The sequence below is a fragment of the Aedes albopictus genome, chromosome 2 (genome assembly GCF_035046485.1).
Source record: "Aedes albopictus strain Foshan chromosome 2, AalbF5, whole genome shotgun sequence".
Lineage (NCBI taxonomy): Eukaryota > Metazoa > Arthropoda > Insecta > Diptera > Culicidae > Aedes > Aedes albopictus.
Genome location: NC_085137.1, coordinates 400918879 through 400940652, shown reverse-complemented (window position 1 = coordinate 400940652; position 21774 = coordinate 400918879). Strand labels below are relative to the sequence as shown.

The window sequence follows — 21774 nt, the reverse complement described above, 5'->3', positions numbered from 1 at the left end:
CTGATTAGTATGGGACAAACATCAAATTCTCACTCCAGTCGACTTATTTGATTCCATTTAGGTCCTATATGATCTGTGCAAAATTTCAGCGCAATCGGTGAAACTATAATTTTGCGCAAGCGGTTCAAAGTTTTCATAGGATTTACTATGGGAAAAGTTACACTTTCAGATAAAAAATCCTAGAGGTCGCTCCTTGTCTGCTTATTTCAAATCGATCAACGCTTCTTGTAGAAAAACCATTTATGAAACTTTCCTTTGAAGACCGCAAAACAATTGGATGCTTGTGGCAAAAGTTATTGATTTATTACCGATTAGTGATCCAACGAACGGCTTTTTGTTTTGTTTTATTAGCAGCACTGTAGCTGCTGCCTTGGTTGCTGCTGTTTCTGGGGGTGGTGATGCTTCGGGCCACCCTATGCAACAACGGCAGCAGCAGTGCTGCTGATAAAACAAAACAAAAAGCCGTTCGTTGGATCACTAATCGGTGATAAATCAATAACTTTTTTCACAAGCATCCAATCGTTTTGCGGTCTTCGAAGGAAAGTTTCATAAATGATTTTTTTTTACAAGAAGCGTTAATCAATTAGAATTAAGGAGACAAAGGGCGACCTCTAGGATTTTCTGTTTGAAAATGTAACTTTTCTCATAATAAATCCTATGCAAACTTTGATCCGCTTGCGCTAAATTATAGTTTCACCGATTGCGCTGAAATTTTGTACAGTTCATATGGGACCTAAATAGGATCTAAAAAGTCGACTTGAGCGAGGATTTATTTTTTCCATACAAGCGTGTCCCATACTACTGACTACTATGGAAAATGTTTTGTTGACCGGTAACTACCGAGAAAAATGCCAAAAATAAAAAGTGTCCAATAAATAAAATATTTGATTATTGTCCTAATTAAACTATTTTCTATTTAAGGTTTTGTAATATAAGAAAGGGGAATACAAGCGCTTGGCGATGTACCTATCTAATAAGTTTTACGTCATTCGTATTCGCCTAATTACTTACGGTAATTATTGGTTCAATACACTGAGAAAAAAATTATAGTAAAATTAATAATTCAACCATGTTTAATTTTACTATGCCTAAAAATAGATATGACGAACATATTAGTCCTGTTCAACGACGCAGGTTGAACTTGCTCGAAGTTACTGCATCTTGCTCTTACCCATTTGTCATCAAACGGGTAAGAGCGGGATGCAGTAACTTCGAGCAAGTTCAACCTGCGTCGTTGAAGAGGACTATTGTCAGTGATGACTACTATGTTTTCCTTGCGATTACCATGTCTTGAAGATCAAGCGCATAGTAATCAATACAATCACACGTGGTTATCTTAATAACGATGTTCGTGATTCTCAGAACCATGTTTATGTTTCCTACTAATACAGTGGCGTTTCGGATTTAGCACTAGTCGTTTTAATCACTACTCGCCCAAATTCACGGTTTTCTGTTCGATTATATCACGATTTTCATTTCGTTTTTATCACACTTGTTTTAAGACATTCCGAAATCAATCTAAAATCAATACAGCATTGTCCACTCCACCAAAATAGTTAAAAAATATACATAAGCTACGACTTATATATTTTTTAGCTGAACGATTTTGGATAAAAAAAATTACGTTTATTTCTCGTTTCGCTAAATTCACGGTTTCGTTTTTATCACGGTATAATTTTTTTGACCGTGATAAAACCGAAAAACTACTGTATTCTCATGTTTAGTTTTACCGTCTCCGAAAGTTTATTTTCGTTGTTATCGATTTCGGCAGACTTTTTTTGTTTTATTCGTTTTTGCGACGTAGTTCCTTTCATAAAGTTATATTTGTAATGGAGACGTCAGGTATCAGTAGGTCGGCTCTAGAGGCACATTCTCCTCCATTCGGAAAATTTGTGCCATCAACTCGTAACTCGTTCAACGACGTTTCCACCTTGGTTCCCACCTAGTAGATTATCGGATTCAAAGTTTTTAAGAATTCCGGAAGAAAATCTAAAAGTTTCGTCGCCACAACTGCTTATCTGAGACGGACAGCAAAGAGATGCTCCGGAAGTAGGCTAACAAAAAGCTGGTTCCAAGGAGAAGAAGGATAAAAACTTATAAGAACATGCAGAGTAAGAAGGCGAAAAGTTAGTCACGATGTATTTCTGGAAATTTCGCCACATCCTCCAATACATTTTGTATCATTCACAGGCTACACAAAACCGGCCGATTTCAAAGGACCCGCCCCCGGAGTCCACTTTGTATTAAAAATAGCATGTTTAGTAACCTCGGACACCACCAATTGTTCAAAATGCACCGCGGTTGGACTTCGGTGTGATATTCCCTTCTACTTGAGTTGCTTCATCGCAGGTCATCACCGCCTGAAACCCGCAAACCCAACGACATGGAGCTGACCTCTTCTTCAGTCACCGCATCGCCCCGTTCAGTATCTAAAATGTCGTCGTTATACCATTCGCAGACGGACATCCCCAGAAATTTCAGCAGAATCGTCACTTCCGCCAAGGCATTCCACCAGAATGAGATGAGACCGAACAGCTTTAAAAAGGTTATTTCAGGCGCTCCCGGAAGTTTTTCATTTAATCAGGAAACAATTATGTATACATTTAATATATTTATCTTAATAAAAGGCAATATATTTGTTAGAATTTTCTTTTTGCACTTTTCTAGAATGTAAACAACAAAGACGGCACTATTATTCCACCACACACATGGTAACTAGAACCAAAATGGCTTAGTCAAACGTACTATGCTGATTCTCACTCGCATGGTAAAGTGAACCATGTAGGTTCAAAGCTACCATGAAATGTAAAGATATGCATTCAGTGTATCGAAGTTTGTCTTTTTGAAGTCAAGTTGTCGATCATTGTCATCGGGCCCATATAGCCGAGGCGGTAAACGCACGGGTATTCAGCATGACCATGCTGAGGGTGACAGGTTCGATTCCCGGTCGGTCCAGGATCTTTTCGTAAAGGAAATTTCCTTGACTTCCTTGGGCATAGAGTATCTTCGTGCCTGCCACACGATATACACATGCAAAATGGTCATTGGCAGAGGAAGCTCTCAGTTAATAACTGTGGAAGTGCTCATAGAACACTAAGCTGAGAAGCAGGCTTTGTCCCAGTGAGGACGTTACGCCAAGAAGAGAGAGTTTATTTCTACGTCGAATCTAGGTATCAAAAACTCCAGAGGCGGGTGATGAGATTCAGCCGCAATAAGCACATCTTTGGCTTCAGTTACGGAGTGGTCAGTGGAATTGCCAAATACCAAATCAAGAGTACGGCCATTATGATTACGAGTAGCATTCAGTTGGTGAAGATTGTGGAAGGCAGCGCCAAAAATCAAAATTCTATCCTCAGGTTTACTAGAAGTGTCGATTACACGAATAGATTTCAGGTGGGATTCAATGACTTGCTGGTCGTTCGTTTTATTCGGAGGATGATAAAACGATGAAATATACAGAGCCTTACTATTGACATCAACTTCAGCGTCACGGAGGACGATTGGTTTGACTAATAATTGCACAGGTTCCGCGAGGTTCCTGCATTTTGCATGTATTAGCTCTAGATTTTCCACAGTTATCCAACTAACTAGTCAAATGATCTTGTAAATAATATTTTTTTTCCATAGAAAAGTAATCATTCAGGGAACTTGGGCTGCTAGAACTGGATGGGATGAGCCTATCAATGAAGACCAAAAAAACCTTAACTGGCACCAATGGGTACCCGAGCAGGAATGAATAACTGCCACATAACTGGAGCATATTAAAGTCAGGTATCATGCCAAGACAAGGTATTGGTTGGTTATCCAGGTATTGAAAATAACTTATTTTGGTATTTTGTAGGTATCGATGAAATACCTCAACGAGTTATTGGTTTGGTGTTGAGGACTGCTTGAGGTATTATTCAATTATGGAAAAAATCGCTAATTGTATGGAAAAATCACCGATTATAATTTAGGTATTGCCATACCTGATGTCATTATTCACGCGTTATGCACAGAATACAAACCAGTTATTATTTTTGGTATTTTACCTCTTATGCAGGGCTACTTAATACCTCATTCAGGTTGTAGGTATTCGGTTTTCCATACCTGAGTTATTCTAGGTTAGGAAAATTCGGCTTATCAGTCCAAACCAAAATAGTGCAAAAACTAACCAATATAAAAAGTGCTAAAAAATACCAAATTTTACCGAAAAAAAACATAGCAATAAGTACGCATGTACAACTACCAAAAATCGCATAGACAAATGCTCAGCAAAGCCTCCAAACAAAGAACGATTCCACTAATTTTCCCCTGAGGATGGTAACAACCGTTAACGAACCGAAACGTAGGGACGAATCGAAAACCGTTATCGTTCTAGAGAAAAAAGGACTGATAAGCCGAATTTTCCTAACCTAGAATATAGATCCAACAGTCGAACTCTCGCACATCCATACCTGAGTTAGTTATTCTTCAGCTATTTTCTCCTGCTCGGGTAACACTCTTCCCGAAGCTCAACGAACTGAAAATTTCCCGGTACTACTTCGGGCCATTTCCGCCCAACATCAGAGTTCTATAAGTTCACACTTTCGTCGATGCTAGCGATGGAGCGCAGTATATTTTCGGCTAGTGTACGAACGTTCCAACAGCACTGGTGGTTGCCAAAAGTAACGTTGCACCTTTAAAGACATTGTCCACTCCACGGATAGAGTTGAAGGCTGCAGTTCTCGGAGTAAGATTCGTCGCTGCAATTCTCGAATACCATTCGCTTCCGGTGTCCAAAGGGTTCTTCTGGAGCGACTCGACCACCGTGCTTGCATGGATCCGGTCTGATCATCGAAGGTTCCACAAGTTTGTATCAGACGGATAGACGAAATTGTTACTTTGAGCGAGCCACAATAATGGAAATGGGTTCAATTCGAACTGAACGTTTCCGACGATGCAACGAACTGGAAGAACGGACCTAATCTGGACTCGAATAGCCCCTGATTGAAGAGTCCTGAATTTCTACGCATGGACGAAATGGCATGGCCGGAGCAACGATCCACAACTCTTGAAAAACTTCGACATGTTCAAACTCACTGGAACCATCCATTGCCTGCGGATTACGCTAGATTCAGCAGTTGGATAAGACTTGAACGTACGATGGCGTACGGTGTTACGTTTCACAGATAGATTGCGTCGACAAGGTGTTGTGCGGAACTTTAAACGATATACTCTTACCCAAAAAGAGCAATCAAAGCGGAAATTCTACTGTAAAAAGTAGTACAACAGGAAACCTTCGCAGAGGAACGATTAGTATTGTTAAAGTCACAGGGTGAATCAGATGCAAAACACTCTGCTGTTTTGAAATCCAGCCCGCTTTATAAGGAGTACTACGTATGCGAGGCCGCATAGGAGCAGCGAGATACATATTTTCCGTTTAAAGCAAGATATCCTGCAATACTCCCCAAGAAGCATCCAGTAACTGCTTTGATCATAGGGTGGTTTCATCGTATGTATCGGCACACAAATCGAGAAACAGTTATTAATGAGCTACGACAGCATTCCGAAATAGCAAACATGAGATCTCTTGTTCAAAAGGTTACAATAGACTGCACATGGTGTCGTATCTATAAGGCTGTCCCAAAACCACCGGTAATCGCATCTCTTCCCCAGGAACGACTTGAACCGTAACTGAGACCCTTCACGTATGTTGGTTTGGACTACTTTGGACCTGTGTATGTCAAGGTGGTCAAACTGTGGATCGCGCTTTTCACATGCCTATCAATCCGAGCCGTGAATATGGAGGAACTGCACAATTTATCCACAGAATCGTGCTTTATGGCTATCCGAAGAACGGCAACTCATAATGGACCCCCAATCGGACTGGAAAAAGGAACAATTAACACCCTCGTGCTCATCCTTCCATGCTCAACCTCGTTCCAACTATAATAGGGTAGAAAGCAAAAGCAGCACAACGGCAACTAGTTTAATATAGAAGAACTAGAATAGAATACAGTGTATCAAACAATTGTCCGTACAGCAACTTTTTGGTCAAAATAATTTTCCATTCAAATGTTTATAACTTTTTTATACGTCGATCGAAAACGCTGAAATTTTGACCAAACATAAACCATGTATTAAAGCTTTATTGGTAAAATTTTGAGCGAGATCGAACAAGCTTTTGAAAGTTATAGAACTTTTAGTAAAAGTTATGAGATTTTTGAACACATTTTCAAAACATTATATCTTAATATGTACTCGATGAAACTTTTTAATTTTTTTCTGTGTTACAGCTTATACCTAAGGCTTTCATATGCAGCTTCGTTTGAAGTTTTGTATTCACTACAAAAAATATGAAAAATGTGCTGATGTAGTTGAAAATTTTTAAAAATTTACCTTATTTTGCACATATTTTCTGCCAAACGTTTTCCACCAATAAAAGTACATTAACTGAACGAAAAATGCGCAGGACCTACTCTTCATATGTAGTTTAGTAGGTCCTGTATGAAAATATTTCATTAAGAGAGTTCAAAAAAGTTGGAAACACTTGGCACTTTTATTGATCAAAATATGATAAATTTCCTAATGACACTCTGAACATATACAGATTATTCATATTTTTTGTAGTGAATATAAAACCTCAAACGAAGCTGCATATGAAAGCCTTAGGTACAAGCTGTAAAACAAAAAAAAATGAAAATGTTTCATCGAGTACATATTGAGATATAATGTTTTGAAAATGTGTTCAAAAATCTTATAAGTTTTACTAAAAGTTCTATAACTTTCAAAAAACTTATTCGATCTCGCTCAAAATTTTACCAATGGATCTCTAATATATGGTTTATGTTTGGTCAAAATTTCAGCGTTTTTGATTGACGTATAAAAAAGTTATGAACATTTGAATGAAAAATTATATTGACCAAAAAATTGCTGTACGGACAATTGTTTGATACACTGTACATTTAGGCGCTGTACAAAGTGTGGGTACAGCTTCCAATTGGAATCGCTCACGCAGTGCCCTAGTGGACAAAAGAGCTGTAAATTAGGTTAAGTGATAGAAGAATAAAAAAATGACACTTGATTCCAAGGTGCCAACTAACAACTGCTGGAAGAGATAGCATAGCTTCTTGCTAGAAACTAAAAAATGGCGTCGACCTTCACGAATGCTACAACCAAATGAAGGATCAATCCTTCTGCTACTCCACGTAATGGGGGGTGTATGGGAGCGTTTTGTCAGATAGGTCAAAACAGCAATCGGCTCGGCGCAGGAGCATCCTCGTTAGCCGAAACGCTACAAGCTTAAACTATAATTTACGAAGCTGAAGCACTAGTGAACTCTAGGTCGCTTACGTACATCCCATTGGAGTCGGCAGACCAAGAGTCACTTACGCCAGACCATTTTCTTTTGGGCAGCTCTACGGGAAACAAAATTGTACCAGCAGAAGTAACTGGATACGCTTCTCTCCGTAGCAGTTGGAGAATGACTCAGCATATCGTGTGGGAGTTTCGGAAAAGGTGGATAAAGGAATATCTGTCAGTTATAACACGCCGGAGCAAGTGGTTCGAGGAAACCAAGGTTGGTTCTCATCGTGAACGGATTTAGACGAGCTCAATGGACCAGAGGACGAATGGAGCAAGTACTTGTTGACGGCGATGGAAGGGTTCGTCAAGCGATGGTACGAACGACGAACGGAACTCTGCGGTAACGATCTGCCACGAAGTTGGCGGTGTTAGACGTCGAGAATAAATGTGAACCAATGAGACTTCCCAACTAACAATCGCCAGCCGCAAACAAGCATGCATGCTGAATTGTTGCTTTATAATAATAATTATAGCTGAACTAAAATTATGCTGTACACATTACTGTACAAATGCTATTTCAATTGAAAAAGTAGCCAACGTTCAACTTTTCGTATTGGTATTAGCAATGATAATTTAAAACACTTTTCAAGCGTTTAGTAACATTTTCATTCGACTCTCAGTAATTCCTTTACAACATAGTTTAACAAGACTTTTTTTCTGTTTCTTGTTAAGTTCATGTAAAAATTAGTGCATGTATCTGTATAATGTGTTTTTCACAAGTCAAATAAGCGCTTTCATTTCATCATACTTCGACTCAGAGTACATGATGAAAAAACACATGTTTGTTTACTGAACAACAGCTGAATTAATCTTTTGTTCAGTCGTTAACCATAATGTCTGTACTAATTCACCACTGCTGAATAGGAGTCGAAGTCTGATCATTACTAAACCAACCACGGGATGTTTATGTTTTAATTTGAGCGCTGCAATTCATCATCTCTAGGATGGCGCAGATAGGAAGGCATGCGGCTGGCAATCGACGGGTCTCGAGTTCGAATCTGGATTAAAGTAAATTTATGTGTAGTTATTATTTCACAATATTTGATCACAGCAATAAATTCCAATCATAAACTCTAGTGGAAATTGTTATCATAAACTCTAGTGGAAATGTTATCATGAGTTTGAAGTTTGAGTTGAACTAAATAAATAAAATGAACGCTATGCCGAATGGCGTTACGCTAGAAAACCACACATTGGGTATTATTTCTAAGCATGTTTAACCATCGGCATCAATGTCAAGTACTATTAAACAAGAGACCCATTAGCGATGAAAACACCAAAACGGAGAACATGGTTACACGAGAAGGATAACAACGTTCCAACCGTCAGGAAGGCCAACGTAATGCAATGGGGTCTCCGCCATACTGACCTACACTCGGCGTATTTTGATTGCCAACTGAACACGTGTTCAGTGAAAACCAACGCAAAAAAGCGAAAACCCGAGTTTCCTCAGATGAATATGTACGAAGCAAGAATTTTAAAAGAATTTCCCCATTCATATGAGTGCCTTCCAGAGCGTAAGAAAAACACGACATCATTTTTTTTCCTCGTCGTTGTTTTCTTAACAATCGAAGGGTAGACATCAAAACAGTGAGCTGGTACTGCATTGTACGTAGTTGCTCCCACGGAAATCAATAGCAATTTGTGAACTTCTGAACCAACGCAACCAACCAACGAACGGATGGATGATGATGGCTTCACCTGTCTCCTATCTGCTCTAGAGCAGATGTGTGTAGACAGAGAAACAGAACAGTACGGACGGGAGAGGCAATGTTTTAAGAACCGACCTCACTCCATCGACATCGGACGGGAAAGTGCATTAGAACGACATCCGTCTGATGCAGTTTATGATAATGCAATTTGTTAACAGTGGTTCTGGTGGTCTTCCTACTGGCACCCAGCCAGCGCCAGCCTACGTAGAATACAGGCAGAGTGCGTGCAGCACCTATGTATCAGTAGATGAATCGCGGTCCAGGCACTTTGTAGCAATTAATGTTCTGTGTGATATCATCAGCTGCCGGGGGTGGGTCGTTTAATTGTTGGGTAAGGTGTATTAGCCAGATAGATCCGCCTTATCACATAAGCTTAATTGCTAGGATAATGCTGCACTTTCCAGATTATTGGAAAGTTCTTGATTTCTGAAAAATGATTTTCAACAGAAAATTGACTTTCAAATGAGAAATTTGTGCAATCCCCATGGTTGAACGAAACGATGGATAATCCATCAGTAAGATGTCCTCAGTGCAGCCGTGCATAACATTCATGCTGAAGAGAGCGTATTCTTCATTCTAAAGGCCTATACCTGCATGACTTGGTCGGTCAATCATTTCTTTGAAAAAAAAAATGCCTTGGAGCAAATGTTCAATTTGTCACACGTCTACAGTATGACCCATAAAAAAATGCGACATTCCATTTTTTTTGCAGTATTTGATGATTTTTAATGAAATAATCCCAATGAAATAAACTTTTTTGGATTAGTATACAATAAGGAGGTCATTGTCATACAGGATCTCTAAAATTTTTGTCAAAATATTCATTGGTTACGTATATGGGATACCTTATAATTGTTAATAATTTCTAAATAAAATCAAGTTTTCCTATAATTTTTATAGCAAAATGAACTAAGATAAAAACTTTTAAACACATGGAAACCATGAAGAAATATGTACTCTTTAATACGCCCATGTTTGAAAAATATCTTAAAAATAATTTCAAATGTTTAGGAAACAAAAACTGAAAAAGGCGCTACATATTAAAAACCGTATTTAAGATAAATTAACACTGTTAGAACATTTTTCAAAACATTTTTTTGTCGATGAAGGCATATATACCTACCTTTATGATAGGTACAAATACTATGTACTTAAAAACAATTTCATGCTTAGAACATAATATTTTCTAAAAATTATCATTTGTCAAATAATTCAATTTTCACAAAATGTCTCTTAATTTATAAGTTAATATTTTTTTTCGTGCTTGTCCGACGAACCAACTAACTCCTGAAGACCTTATCCAGCCATAAAAGTTCTATTTTGAAAATAAAATTTGATTGAATGTGATTGAAAGCAATTGAAAGAAAATTATATCCTTAAAAAACGGCCTCTGGCGCGTGGACGATTTCGACATCCATATGTTCAACGTTATATTTCCGAAGGTATTTGCATGGAATCAGACTATGCTCCTTTGCCATTATAAGATTAGTGGCTCTACTATACTATCCAATAGATACATGCGAGGTTAATCAGTTCGAAGTAGGGGAACGATGACTTTGAAAACTGTCGCATTTTTTTATGGGTCATACTGTAACTCCTTATTCAATGGGACCACCAACGATCAATTTTAGAAACTCTGTGTAATCTATAGATTTTTTTTTAGGATTTCACCCACAGCCTCCGTCGCTACAAATTTGAGGAATCACTTTGTCCATTACATTCGATTCCAATAATAGAAAATCGTACTATTCTGGTTTCCAGTCAGTAGACCCCAGCAGTGTAGAGGACATTACTACCATGCACCGGCACAACAACCATGGTTGATATTTTTACTCACCAGGGCACCATGCATGATGGTGGCATTTCCGTTCTTCCCAATATAGGTATCATTATCATCTGCTCCACCATCATGCTTGTAAGTTTACCGTTTGCTGGTTTGTCCTTTATGCGTTTGACGCTTGGGACGCTGTCATTATCATAGTTGGTGGAGCACCCGTTGGGTCCCATATATTCATTGATACCACCTCGATTTGTTGCGGTAGGTAAAATCTCGCTTTAGTTATATATTTTTTTATTTTATTTTGGAGATCAAATAGAGTCGCTGTGCTTTCTATTCTTACTCAAATTAATTTAGGTTATGTATTCTAGTAACAGGGGTGTTACAGCTTCTGTTAGCTAATAGTAATATTAGATCCTGCCCAGAATAACATGGTTCTAACTTTCTTCTTTGTGCGAAGTGTATATTCAAGAAAAGTAGTTTTAGTTGCACGTAAACCTGTTCACGTAATAACTTTTAATTTTAACCCTAGTAATTCATTGGGGTCAATATGACCCAGACAGGCATACTGAACGTGCACTACGCCAGTGTGATGCGATAATCCTAACATCTTGGAGGATCAAGAAGATTTATTCCCGTTAGCATTGATCTTACTGATAAGATGATGTTACGTAAAATGTAAGCGAAATGTTAGATTTGTAGATTTATATTGTGCTACGTATCTATAGCTAATAACTGTACAATATAAGGTTGAAGTGAAGACGTCGTGGAGACCGGTGAGAACGAAGTCGATCACGATGGTGGCTCCAGAGAGGAAACCTAAAACGTCATCCAGGTTCACGAGTGAGGGGATGTTACGATGAGCCTCCTCAATGTGCAAATAAATTGGTCGATAGATAATCATTCCCGGGTGTAAGTAAATACGACAGAGATAGTGAAATATTTGAGCTAGTCCATTATCCGTGTTTTATTTGCTTACACCCGGGTTTTAGGGACTGTTGCCATTGCTTCGTGTATAGCGCGATGAAAGTTTACCCTCATCGATTAAATTATTTACACGGATGATGTTCTTGGATTCCTCTCTGGAGTCACCATCGAATACAGATTCATCGCCAGGCTTGTGCACCATCACCGTCTTGACACAAAAAAGTCACAACAACAACAATTCCCTGCTTCCTCCATTAACGCTACAGCCGACCGTCTCAATGTTGCTAGCAAACACCATCAAGACGAACGCCTTGATGCGGTGGCAGCTCCCACCGAGCTCTTTCTTTGCAAATCTCCTGAGCAGCCGAACGCATATTAACAGTCGTGCTGACGCAGAGCTATGTCACTGCTGGATAACTGTCATCTGAAAAAGCCAGGATGAAGGTCAATTGGTTAAGGAGTATTGCTGGTTTGATTGTATTGTGTTTGATCGTGTGGTTCGAAAAGGAGAGACGATCGCGGCTGTTGGTTGTGGCTGACTCTGCCTTGAACGAGGGCTGGATTGAGTGGATTTGGCGTGATTCGATTATGTTTTAATGGACTATGTTTGTCTTATGAAGTGATGGTTAAAGCGGGTGTCATTCGACATTGACCATCCTGAAACTGCACCCTGTTCACCGCTCTTCACGATGTCTTCACTTTATCCATTGTGCGTACTAGCACTTGGTGCACTCGTCCGTCTCTTCCGGGCATAGTTCTCTTTACACATCCATGAATTATTTTCATCCATGAATATTTTTTATTGTTTTCCACGCTGCCGAACAAAATTTTCCTATGCCGTGTAGAAATCGACTTTTTTTTTTCTTTTCTCGCCAGCTCTTTACGAACCACCTATTCAAACCAGATAGCAATAACTTTTAATTTTTAAACAGATTGTTCTTCTTTTTGTGAATCTTTTGTATTATGGTCATATGGTTTCTTTTAATGGTTTCTTACGGCAATACATTGAAGATCCTCACTTATTCTGTTATAAGTACTAAGTACTACGAGTCTATTTTGTATACCTTAACGGACTATCATCGAAATTCTTGGCGGTATTCTCATGAGGTTCACAAACACAATCTCGTACAAGTTCTTGGTATATCTCTATGAACGTTTTTTAAGCAAATTAACGAATTTCATATAAGGCATATAATCCATGAAATCTTCTTCAGAAATTCTTATAGAGGACCCTTCGGAAATTTTTCTAGAAAACCTTCCATGCCTAAGAAATTCCTCCATGGATTGTTTCAGAAAGTTTTCCGGGGATTCTTTCGAAAAACCCCCCACAGGATTCCAAACATCCAAACTGAGTTTTATTATTAGAAAATGAAGAGTCCAGAATTCATTTAGGAATTTCTCCAAGGATTTCTTTAAAAAAATCAAATGTGCCTTCCGAAATATTTTTGGAGATGCCATAACTTTCTCCATAAATTTACCGAAGAACTTGTAAATGGAACCACCTGAAATGGCTCCATTGATATCCTAGAAATTTCATAAATTAGATCACGCAAAAAAAAAGTTCATTTGCAACACCCCAGCTCCGATTGAGCTGAATTTTTACTGTAACTCGCCTACATAAAATATGTCAAATAAACGTTGAGAAAGAAATTTTAAATTGTTTTTTTTTCTTATTGAAAAAAAATACATTTCTTCATATATGTTTGGCAATTTTGCTAAAATTTAAGGAGATCGTCCACAAAACTCATCAACATCTTGAATTTCATCAATCTGACGCAAAACCTGTATTCAGATGATCGAATGGTATTGTATTCAGCTTTTAATTTATGGAAAAAGATTTAAAATTGTTCGAACAAAACGCAAGATATTTGAATTTTATTCAATTCCATATTTTAAAAAGTTGAGAAACTCGATATTGAGCTAAAACATAAAAACTGTTCTAATTTAAATATTTTGAAGCACGGTTTCAAAATCAGCCCTAATCTATGCTTCAAAAATGTTGGTCGTTGACAGAAGTTCACGACTTTCGTTTTATTTTGTAAACTAGTGTTATGGATCGCCAATCTGGAGACGGCAAGTTCGATTCCTGATCCTGTCGGGAAAATTTTCTCGACTCCCTGGGCATAGTGTATCATTGTGCTTGCCTCACTAGTTCATGCAATGGCAAAGATAGCCCTCCAATGAATAACTGTGGAAGTACTAGAACACTGAAGAGAGACAAGCAAAGTTTCAGTGGGAACGTAGAGCCATACAGAAGAAGAAGAACTTATGGACTTTCCCCCTTCAGAACTCCAGGAATTCTATTTACAAAGCAACCCCAGGGTTTTTTCAGTAATGCCTCCATATCGGTTGCTTCGAAAATTCTTTCAGGGATTCTTCTATAAATTTCTTTTTCTAGGAAATTCTCCTCGAGTTCTTTCAAGATTTTGTTAAGTAATTTCAGTAGGTATTCTTTAAGTGATTTCTGCAGAAATTCGCATAGAGATTCCTGCATGAGTTCCTCCGGGTATCCCTCCATGTATTTCACCAGAAATTCCACCTGGATTTCTTAAAAGGATTACTTTAGGAATTTTTACTCGTATTCCTTACGAAGTTCAGATTTTCTTCAGAAAATAATCCTAGAAAGTTTAACGTATATTCCTTTGGAAATTTCTCAGAGGATGTTTAAGTATTTCTGCACACATTCTTCCAGGGATTACTTTACACATATTTTTATGAATTCTTACGGGAATTCTTCCACAAAATTCTCCATATTTTTGGTAAGAAATTGTTCTAGGATTTTTTCTAAATATTATTTAAAAATCCTTATAGATATTCCATCGAAGGTTTCTGAGGGAGAGTTCCAAGAAATTTATTTCATAACTCTTTCTAGAGTTTCTTTAGAAAATTCCTTGGGATTTTTTCACATAATCCTCCAGGGATTCGTTCATGAATATGTCCAAGGATTTCTGCAAGAACAATAATAGATAATTTATTCAAAAAATCCTCCTAGGATTCTTTCAGAAATTCCTCCATTGATCCATCTAAATATCACTAAAATCTCTTTCAGGAATTTAAGGATTTTTCTTGAATATCAATAAGAGATAACCTCAAAAATCTTTCCACTGATTTTTTGTTTTACTTTCAGAATTCCAGAGTATTTTAAGCGATTCCTTCAGAAATTCTTCCACAGGTCCTAAAAGAATCCTTTGGAAAATTTTGTCAGGGGTCATGTCTAGAAAGTTTATTTTTGAAATTCCTTCTGCGGTTCCTTAAGAAAAATCTCCTAGGATTCCTTCAGAAATTCCTCCAGTATTTCTTCGAAATATTCCTCTACAGATATTAACAGAAGTATTTTATGAAATTACATTAAAAATATTGAAGTAATTCTTCAAGGGTTAGCTGAAGGACTATCATAGGAATGTTTAAAAATCTTCTGATGAGAATTTCATTGAAACAACTCCATAAACAATCGTAGGAGAAGCTCCTGGAGGAACTTCTGATACGAATTCGGAGGAAGTTCTAAAAAAAATATTAGTATTTTTTGGAGAAATTTAAGGAAAAATCATGGAGAGTTTTCTGAGAAAATTTCTGAAACGATTTCTAGGGGACATCCTTGAGGAATATCTGAATTAAATCTCGAAGAAGTTTCTTGAGAAATGCTTGAAAATGATTCTTCGAGAATACGTTCTTAAATTGCAGACAAAGGTTCTGGAGGAATTCTTGAATAAACCTCCTAATAAATGTCTGAAGGGATTCCTGTAAGATGATTTGGAACAAACCGTGGAAGAACGCCTAGAGATACTTCTAAGGACTGTTCATTAAAGAAAGTGGACATCTGTTCACCGATAGTTTAAAGTTAAAACTAAACAAAAAAATGTGAATTATTGCTCAGTGTGCAAAAACACTGTCTACTTTGGCAACACACCCAAAGAAAACGGAAAAAAGTGAGAAATTTATAGCGATGGGTCGGGTTAGCTTAGCGACCAGCTTTCAATTCTGCACAAATGGTGTTCCAAAAAGTTGTCGTTTCGAGAATTGGCATACTAGTACACTTCCAGGACCGCAATTTTTCAATTCTGAGCAGGGGACAGATGTGCCGGATGATGTAGGGTATATCAGAATCGAAAAAAATGGAAAAAAGTTTTAGGTGTGGCAAGCCAATTGTTCATGCGGCTCAAAGAATTCTTTATATTTCACAACGGGAAAAATCAACGGTGAAAATAACAGAGAGGAATGCATCAAAAATCGACTTCTACCCATCAACCGAAAACATACGGATCCTTCATTGTTTTTGCCGGATCTGACATCCGCTTATTACGCTTCTTCTACACTAGAAATGCTCAGGAAGGAAAAAGTCGATTTCGTCGAAAAATGGCAAAATCCACCAAACTTCCCTGAACTGCGTCCTGTGAAAAGATACTGAACAATAATTAAGCGACATCTCAAGAAAGATGGAAGAGAAGCAAGCTCTGTTGATTGCTTCAAGAAAATTTGGTCTGCGGCACAACGAAAGGTTATGGAGAATGTTGTGCAGAATCTAATGGGAGGTATCAAGAGGAAAGTCCGAGCGTTCTTCAGAAATGCGAAGTAAATGTACAAACTCACGTGAATTCGGTCACATGTATGTTGATTGTCATTTATAAAAAATTAACTTTTGAATTTGTTCGAAAATAAATATTCTCTATTGAAAAAAAGGTGTCCACTTTCTTTAATGAACAGTCCTTAGATGATTTTTTTTTTTGCAAAATGTCTGACAGATATCTATATAAATAAAAATGAAATGGTGTTTGTATGTCACGAATAGGCTCGGGAACGGGTCAACCGATCGACATGATTCTTTCACTGTTACATTCCGCCAGGGCTCCGATGAAAAATACGAAAAATACGAAAAAAATAATTAGAAAAAGTGACCGGAAAGGCAAGAAAAACAGGAAAATCTGAAAATCCATTTTGAGGGGTATTTCTTCATGGAAATTGGATGCCAAAAAACAGAGTAGACAGGCAGGACGACGTTTGCCGGGACTGCTAGTTAGCATATAAAATTCACTGAAACAATTTCCGTAGAGAAAACCAATGTCAAGAAATAAATTCTTGAATGATTTCTAAAGGAGCTTATGAATGAACCTCTGAAGGGTGAAGGGATTCCTAAAGGGTTACCGGAAAAATTTCTGAAAGAATCCTTGAAGAAAGGTTTCTATAAATCATTAGAGATGTTTAGGATCCGACCTTTGGAGAAATATCTGAGGATCTTCTAGGATGCCCCCTGGAGGAACTTCCAGAAGTATCTGTTGAGAAATTTCTGGACGAATTCCTGAAGAAACACCTGAGAGAATCGCTGGAGAATTTCCCGAAAAGAAATATGTAGGCAAAATAATTGAGAAATCTCTCGAGGCACTCCAACAAAAATTTCAGAAAGCATTCCGGCAATAAAATTTATATTTCTCTGTTACCTGGGCGGACATAGTTCGGAAAGCGTGCAAAATTATGTTTTCCTACTTCAAGATTAGGTTACACTGCTATTATTTTGAGCAATTTCACATTGTGTTTAACTTTGTTTACCTCCCAAAGTTTTTAATTGCTGCAACAAAATTTACCATATTTCCACTGTCCACTGTCCACTGTCAAATTTTCAACTCTATAGAGCCTTATAAGGCTCAGGCTAGTATGAGAACAAAGCTACAGAACGTCAAAGTTTGTTAATTTGTATGGAAATTCGCTTTTACTGATATTTTCATAAACATAACTGTATAATGTTTACGAAAACGATCGATCAACGATCAAATCTGACTTATGCATGTCAATGGTTGCTCCTCCGTGATTGATCTAAGCTGGTACCAATTGCACTGAGATCCAAATGAATAAGGGCTGGCACTCCACTTATTTTCAAAGTGCAATTTAAGCAGCTTTTGATCAATAACGGTGCCGGCCAAGTCAGCTGGGAAGGGAAAGGAATGTTAGAGTGTGCTGGTTGTTGCTACTAGAGACCGAGAGCACCTCTGCGTCCCCACAATCCGCACGAAGTAGGGTATTTGTTAGATGGAAAGGATGGGAAATACGATCCATGGATAGAGGATATTTATAGTATGTGTAGACTGTGTGGTGATTACTATGGAGGTCAAGCGGCACAGTTCGCTTTTGGTGGCATAACTTGTAGACGTTATATGCACTGTGCTGTGGAAATTTTAATTCGTTTCTGGTTCTAGCGATGGCTTTGAACAAATAAATATACATGAGTCGTATATATAGAGAAAAAGACAATTCACACCGTCTTCAGTCAGAGGCTGCAGAGACTGAACACATTACTTACACTAGACAACGGACAACACATAGAACACCCAGTGGCCCAGTGATGATTTTTTCGTTTGACGAAAAGTTTCCACCGACTGGAGCGGGAATCGAACCCACACTCCGAAGCTTGCAATACGCCTAGACGGTTATCGCCGCTAACCGCACGGCCACGAAGCCCACGAGAAGAAAGAGAGATAGAAAAATTCAAAGTGGGAGGAAAGGGATGGACCAGGGATTAAACCTGGACCTTCTGCATACAAATCAGAAGCGATAGCCACTAGACCACCAAGCCCGTCTGATCTCAGTAATTAACTCAATATTGGCAAAAAGTTGAAATGTTACAAATATGCAGCTATGGGCAATACACTTGTGGAATCTTGTAGCTTCAATCAGCGGGATTGACGACCAATACGCAAGCTAAAATATCTTCCCTTTGATATATGTGGGTGACCACAGATCTTCGAATTCAAGGCCTTTCTCTCATTTTGTAGCTTACTATTTTCGCCACATTGACTTTTGTCGGAATTTCCAGTTGTTTGGATCTCTTGAAGTTTACATTTTGCCCACATAAACCGCAACGAACTACTCGAACCAGCGATGGTTTGATAGGATCCGGATGAACGCTAATACATTTATCGAGTCAGTCCATAGATATCGTTTAGATACCTGAAGTTCATGATTCAGACCAGATTGAAGATCTTAAGCACCTAGAACCGCACCACAACGATTATATCTCTGGACAAGGCCATCAAAATTTTCTCCAGAATATCCATAAAAAGTATCTTTACAAGTTATGCCATCACCTAAAATCACTTTGACTCTGACCGCCTTTCATGTGTTCCATAAAAATTAAACCATTCAGAGCTCATCCTGTAGTTAAAAACGCCACCGCAAAAGTGCTAGCTCCGGTTGCCCCCTGCTGAGCGGGCAGCATATATCACAACAGCCATTCACCAAATTCGATTGATCCGTAGGTATCTACAGCACGCTCATCCGGTGTTGGGAGTAAATAAATCCTTAAACTCATATTTATCCGGATCGCAAAATTACAAACGATTTTGCACCGTGATTGGATTTGCTTTTCCACTTCTACTTCGGCACATCCACCCAAGCCCAATCCTATGTATGAAAGGCGCACCACAATTGATTCAAACGATTCAAACCAGTTTGTCATCGTCTCGTCACATAACCGACAACGTTATCGGTGGCGGAAGCACCATTATTGTTACACACTTGTTGCGTACACCAAAACCCGCAATATGTAAAGGTATATTCTTAAGGCTTATGCTGTGCACCACAGGATGATGAATGGATCATGAATCGGAGGTAAAATTGTGAATCAGTGGCCAACACCTGTTCGTCCATTGGTCCGATCAGAAGAAGATACCACAATAGTACAAAACTGGCGTTCGTCTAAGCTCGTTGTTTTAATGTTCTTCGGTTTAGGCAGTATTGATTTTATCACTTAGATCAGACTGGCTTATGCTTAATACCGAAGTGGATTGCAGCGGACTTTAGACCTTAAATAATAACCGTGATATGTTTGGATACGTTGTAAAAGACTAGCGTTCAGTATAAACTCAGAAGATCAACTGATCTGTTTATTGGTCTCGACCGGTTATTGAACCGCCTTAACATTTCGTCACAACCCGAAGATTGCCGAACTCTGATGATCGATACCTTGAATGCGCAGGGTATTCGCATACACTACACCATCAAAAAAATGTTTTTGCCTTAAAATCAACAATTTAATTGTCATAATCGTCATTTAGACCTTCGCCCGCTTGCGACCTTTGCGGTCCATAAAAAAAAACTCACTTCAATTCGCTGTCTGCCGGCCGACGGGGCCAGGTAGAAAAAAAAAAAACTGCCACTAATTCTGGAACACCACCAACTGACCTTTGTGGTGCCTTGGTCTTCGAGATTAGCATGCGCTGGTTTTCGGCTGAAGACTATCGCCATTCGTCACTTGCCATAATCATGCGTGATGAAATTACCGGATTATATTTTCATGCAACCGTAGCAAGTTTTTGACGTATCCTGAATAATGAAAAAAAAAAACACGGAATAAATAATGCTAAAGAGTACACCGACTGTATGAAAAATAAATCGTCTTTGATTTACTCTATTCAAGCATTCTTTCCTGAATGCAAATTGAATAGGCTTGTTACAATTTTGTAACAAAGGAACAGATATAATATAGGATACTATTTGCAAAAATGGCAACCTCACCAACACCGTTCTTTTGAACCTGATCTTCACTGGACTTTGTTGAAAGCTTCTTTAACTTCTTGAGCTGAGTTTGTTCTAGAGCGGTATAGATTGTAGTCTGTCACTCAAGCATTAAAATAGAACCGATTTACCTAATGAATGAAGGCAATTTTCACGCACAGTTACGTTTAGAACAACTTGCACACCTAAAGCGGCTTGTAAACTTTTGAATTTATATAGCAACAATGCTTCTTCAACTTCAATGTTTCCACAGAGTATTCTTAAATTTAATCGACACAAACGGTATGCGATCGGGTACGATGAATAGAGTGAAGCGCTCCGCAAACCTTTTATTTGCCTTCTGTCTCTCCCTAGTATGCCGCGCTGAGTTAAAGATGGCTGTTTTTAATACGTTAAACAAATTGCGCCGTCTATTAATTTTTGCACTTAGAATACTCACGCTCAAAGTCACGGTCTACACTATACCTAATACCGCCACTTAGTCAGTATCAATAAAATGACCATGAAAAGGCAGCAGGTGTTAATCCTAACGTGGACAAATGGTGTTTTGCCGAATTTCGGCTTCCCATCTGCTGCTTTCAGTAGAAGAAAAATGCACGCTCGTTATTACCCTCGTCGTCACTTTAATGTTCTTCGGTTTAGGCAGTATTGATTTTATCACTTAGATCAGACTGGCTTATGCTTAATACCGAAGTGGATTGCAGCGGACTTTAGACCTTAAATAATAACCGTGATATGTTTGGATACGTTGTAAAAGACTAGCGTTCAGTATAAACTCAGAAGATCAACTGATCTGTTTATTGGTCTCGACCGGTTATTGAACCGCCTTAACATTTCGTCACAACCCGAAGATTGCCGAACTCTGATGATCGATACCTTGAATGCGCAGGGTATTCGCATACACTACAGTTGTAAGGTTCAGGAATTTTGTAAAAGATTTTTAAATAATCTTAATTTCCATCTCAATAATTTGATTGTCATAGGCTAATTCAAAGGCCACGATGTACCGAAGAAAATACAGTCCCTAACCGATTTTGGCAACACCCGTTATTGTCTACTTCCGATTTTGGCAACATTTTCTTACCAATTTTGGCAACATCCGTTTTTTTCAACAATTTTCTACTGATTTTGGCAACATAAATTTTAAACAATTTTTACCGTATTTTATGATTAGTGGGCTATGTCTACGTCAGAAGGAAGATCGAAGTTTATGGTTAAATTCTCAATCAGAAATCTTTCAGGTTTTCTACGGGTATTTCTCATCCAGAAAGTACTTCGAAAATAATATTACCAAATCATGCTTCAGGAATTTTTTAAAGAATTCCTCCAGCAGTTTAAATGTATTTCTTCCATGATTTCTTCAGTATTCTTCCGCGCTTTTTTCAGGACTGCCATCCAAAATTCCCCCAGGACTTCATTCCCGGAAATTTCTTAAAATTTGACATTCCTACACGAATTCCGGGAATTCATCAGGAATTCCTTTCGAATTTCTTCAACATTTCCTTCCAGTATTCCTTCCGGGATTTCTTC

The 21774-nt window shown here is 38.3% G+C and overlaps 2 protein-coding genes across 3 annotated transcripts in view; one reads left to right on the top strand and one right to left on the bottom strand.

The window, feature by feature from the left end:
* Window positions 1-21774, top strand: part of LOC109403684 (RYamide neuropeptides) — an 86011-nt gene that overhangs the window by 13085 nt on the left and 51152 nt on the right. The window lies entirely within an intron of this gene.
* LOC115270143 (non-structural maintenance of chromosomes element 1 homolog) overlaps window positions 19419-21774 on the bottom strand; it is a 67843-nt gene continuing 65487 nt past the window's right edge. The window contains exon 4 of the mRNA XM_062853306.1: window positions 19419-20052. The gene's annotated coding sequence lies outside the window, so the exon portion shown is untranslated. The remainder of the gene's footprint in view (window positions 20053-21774) is intronic.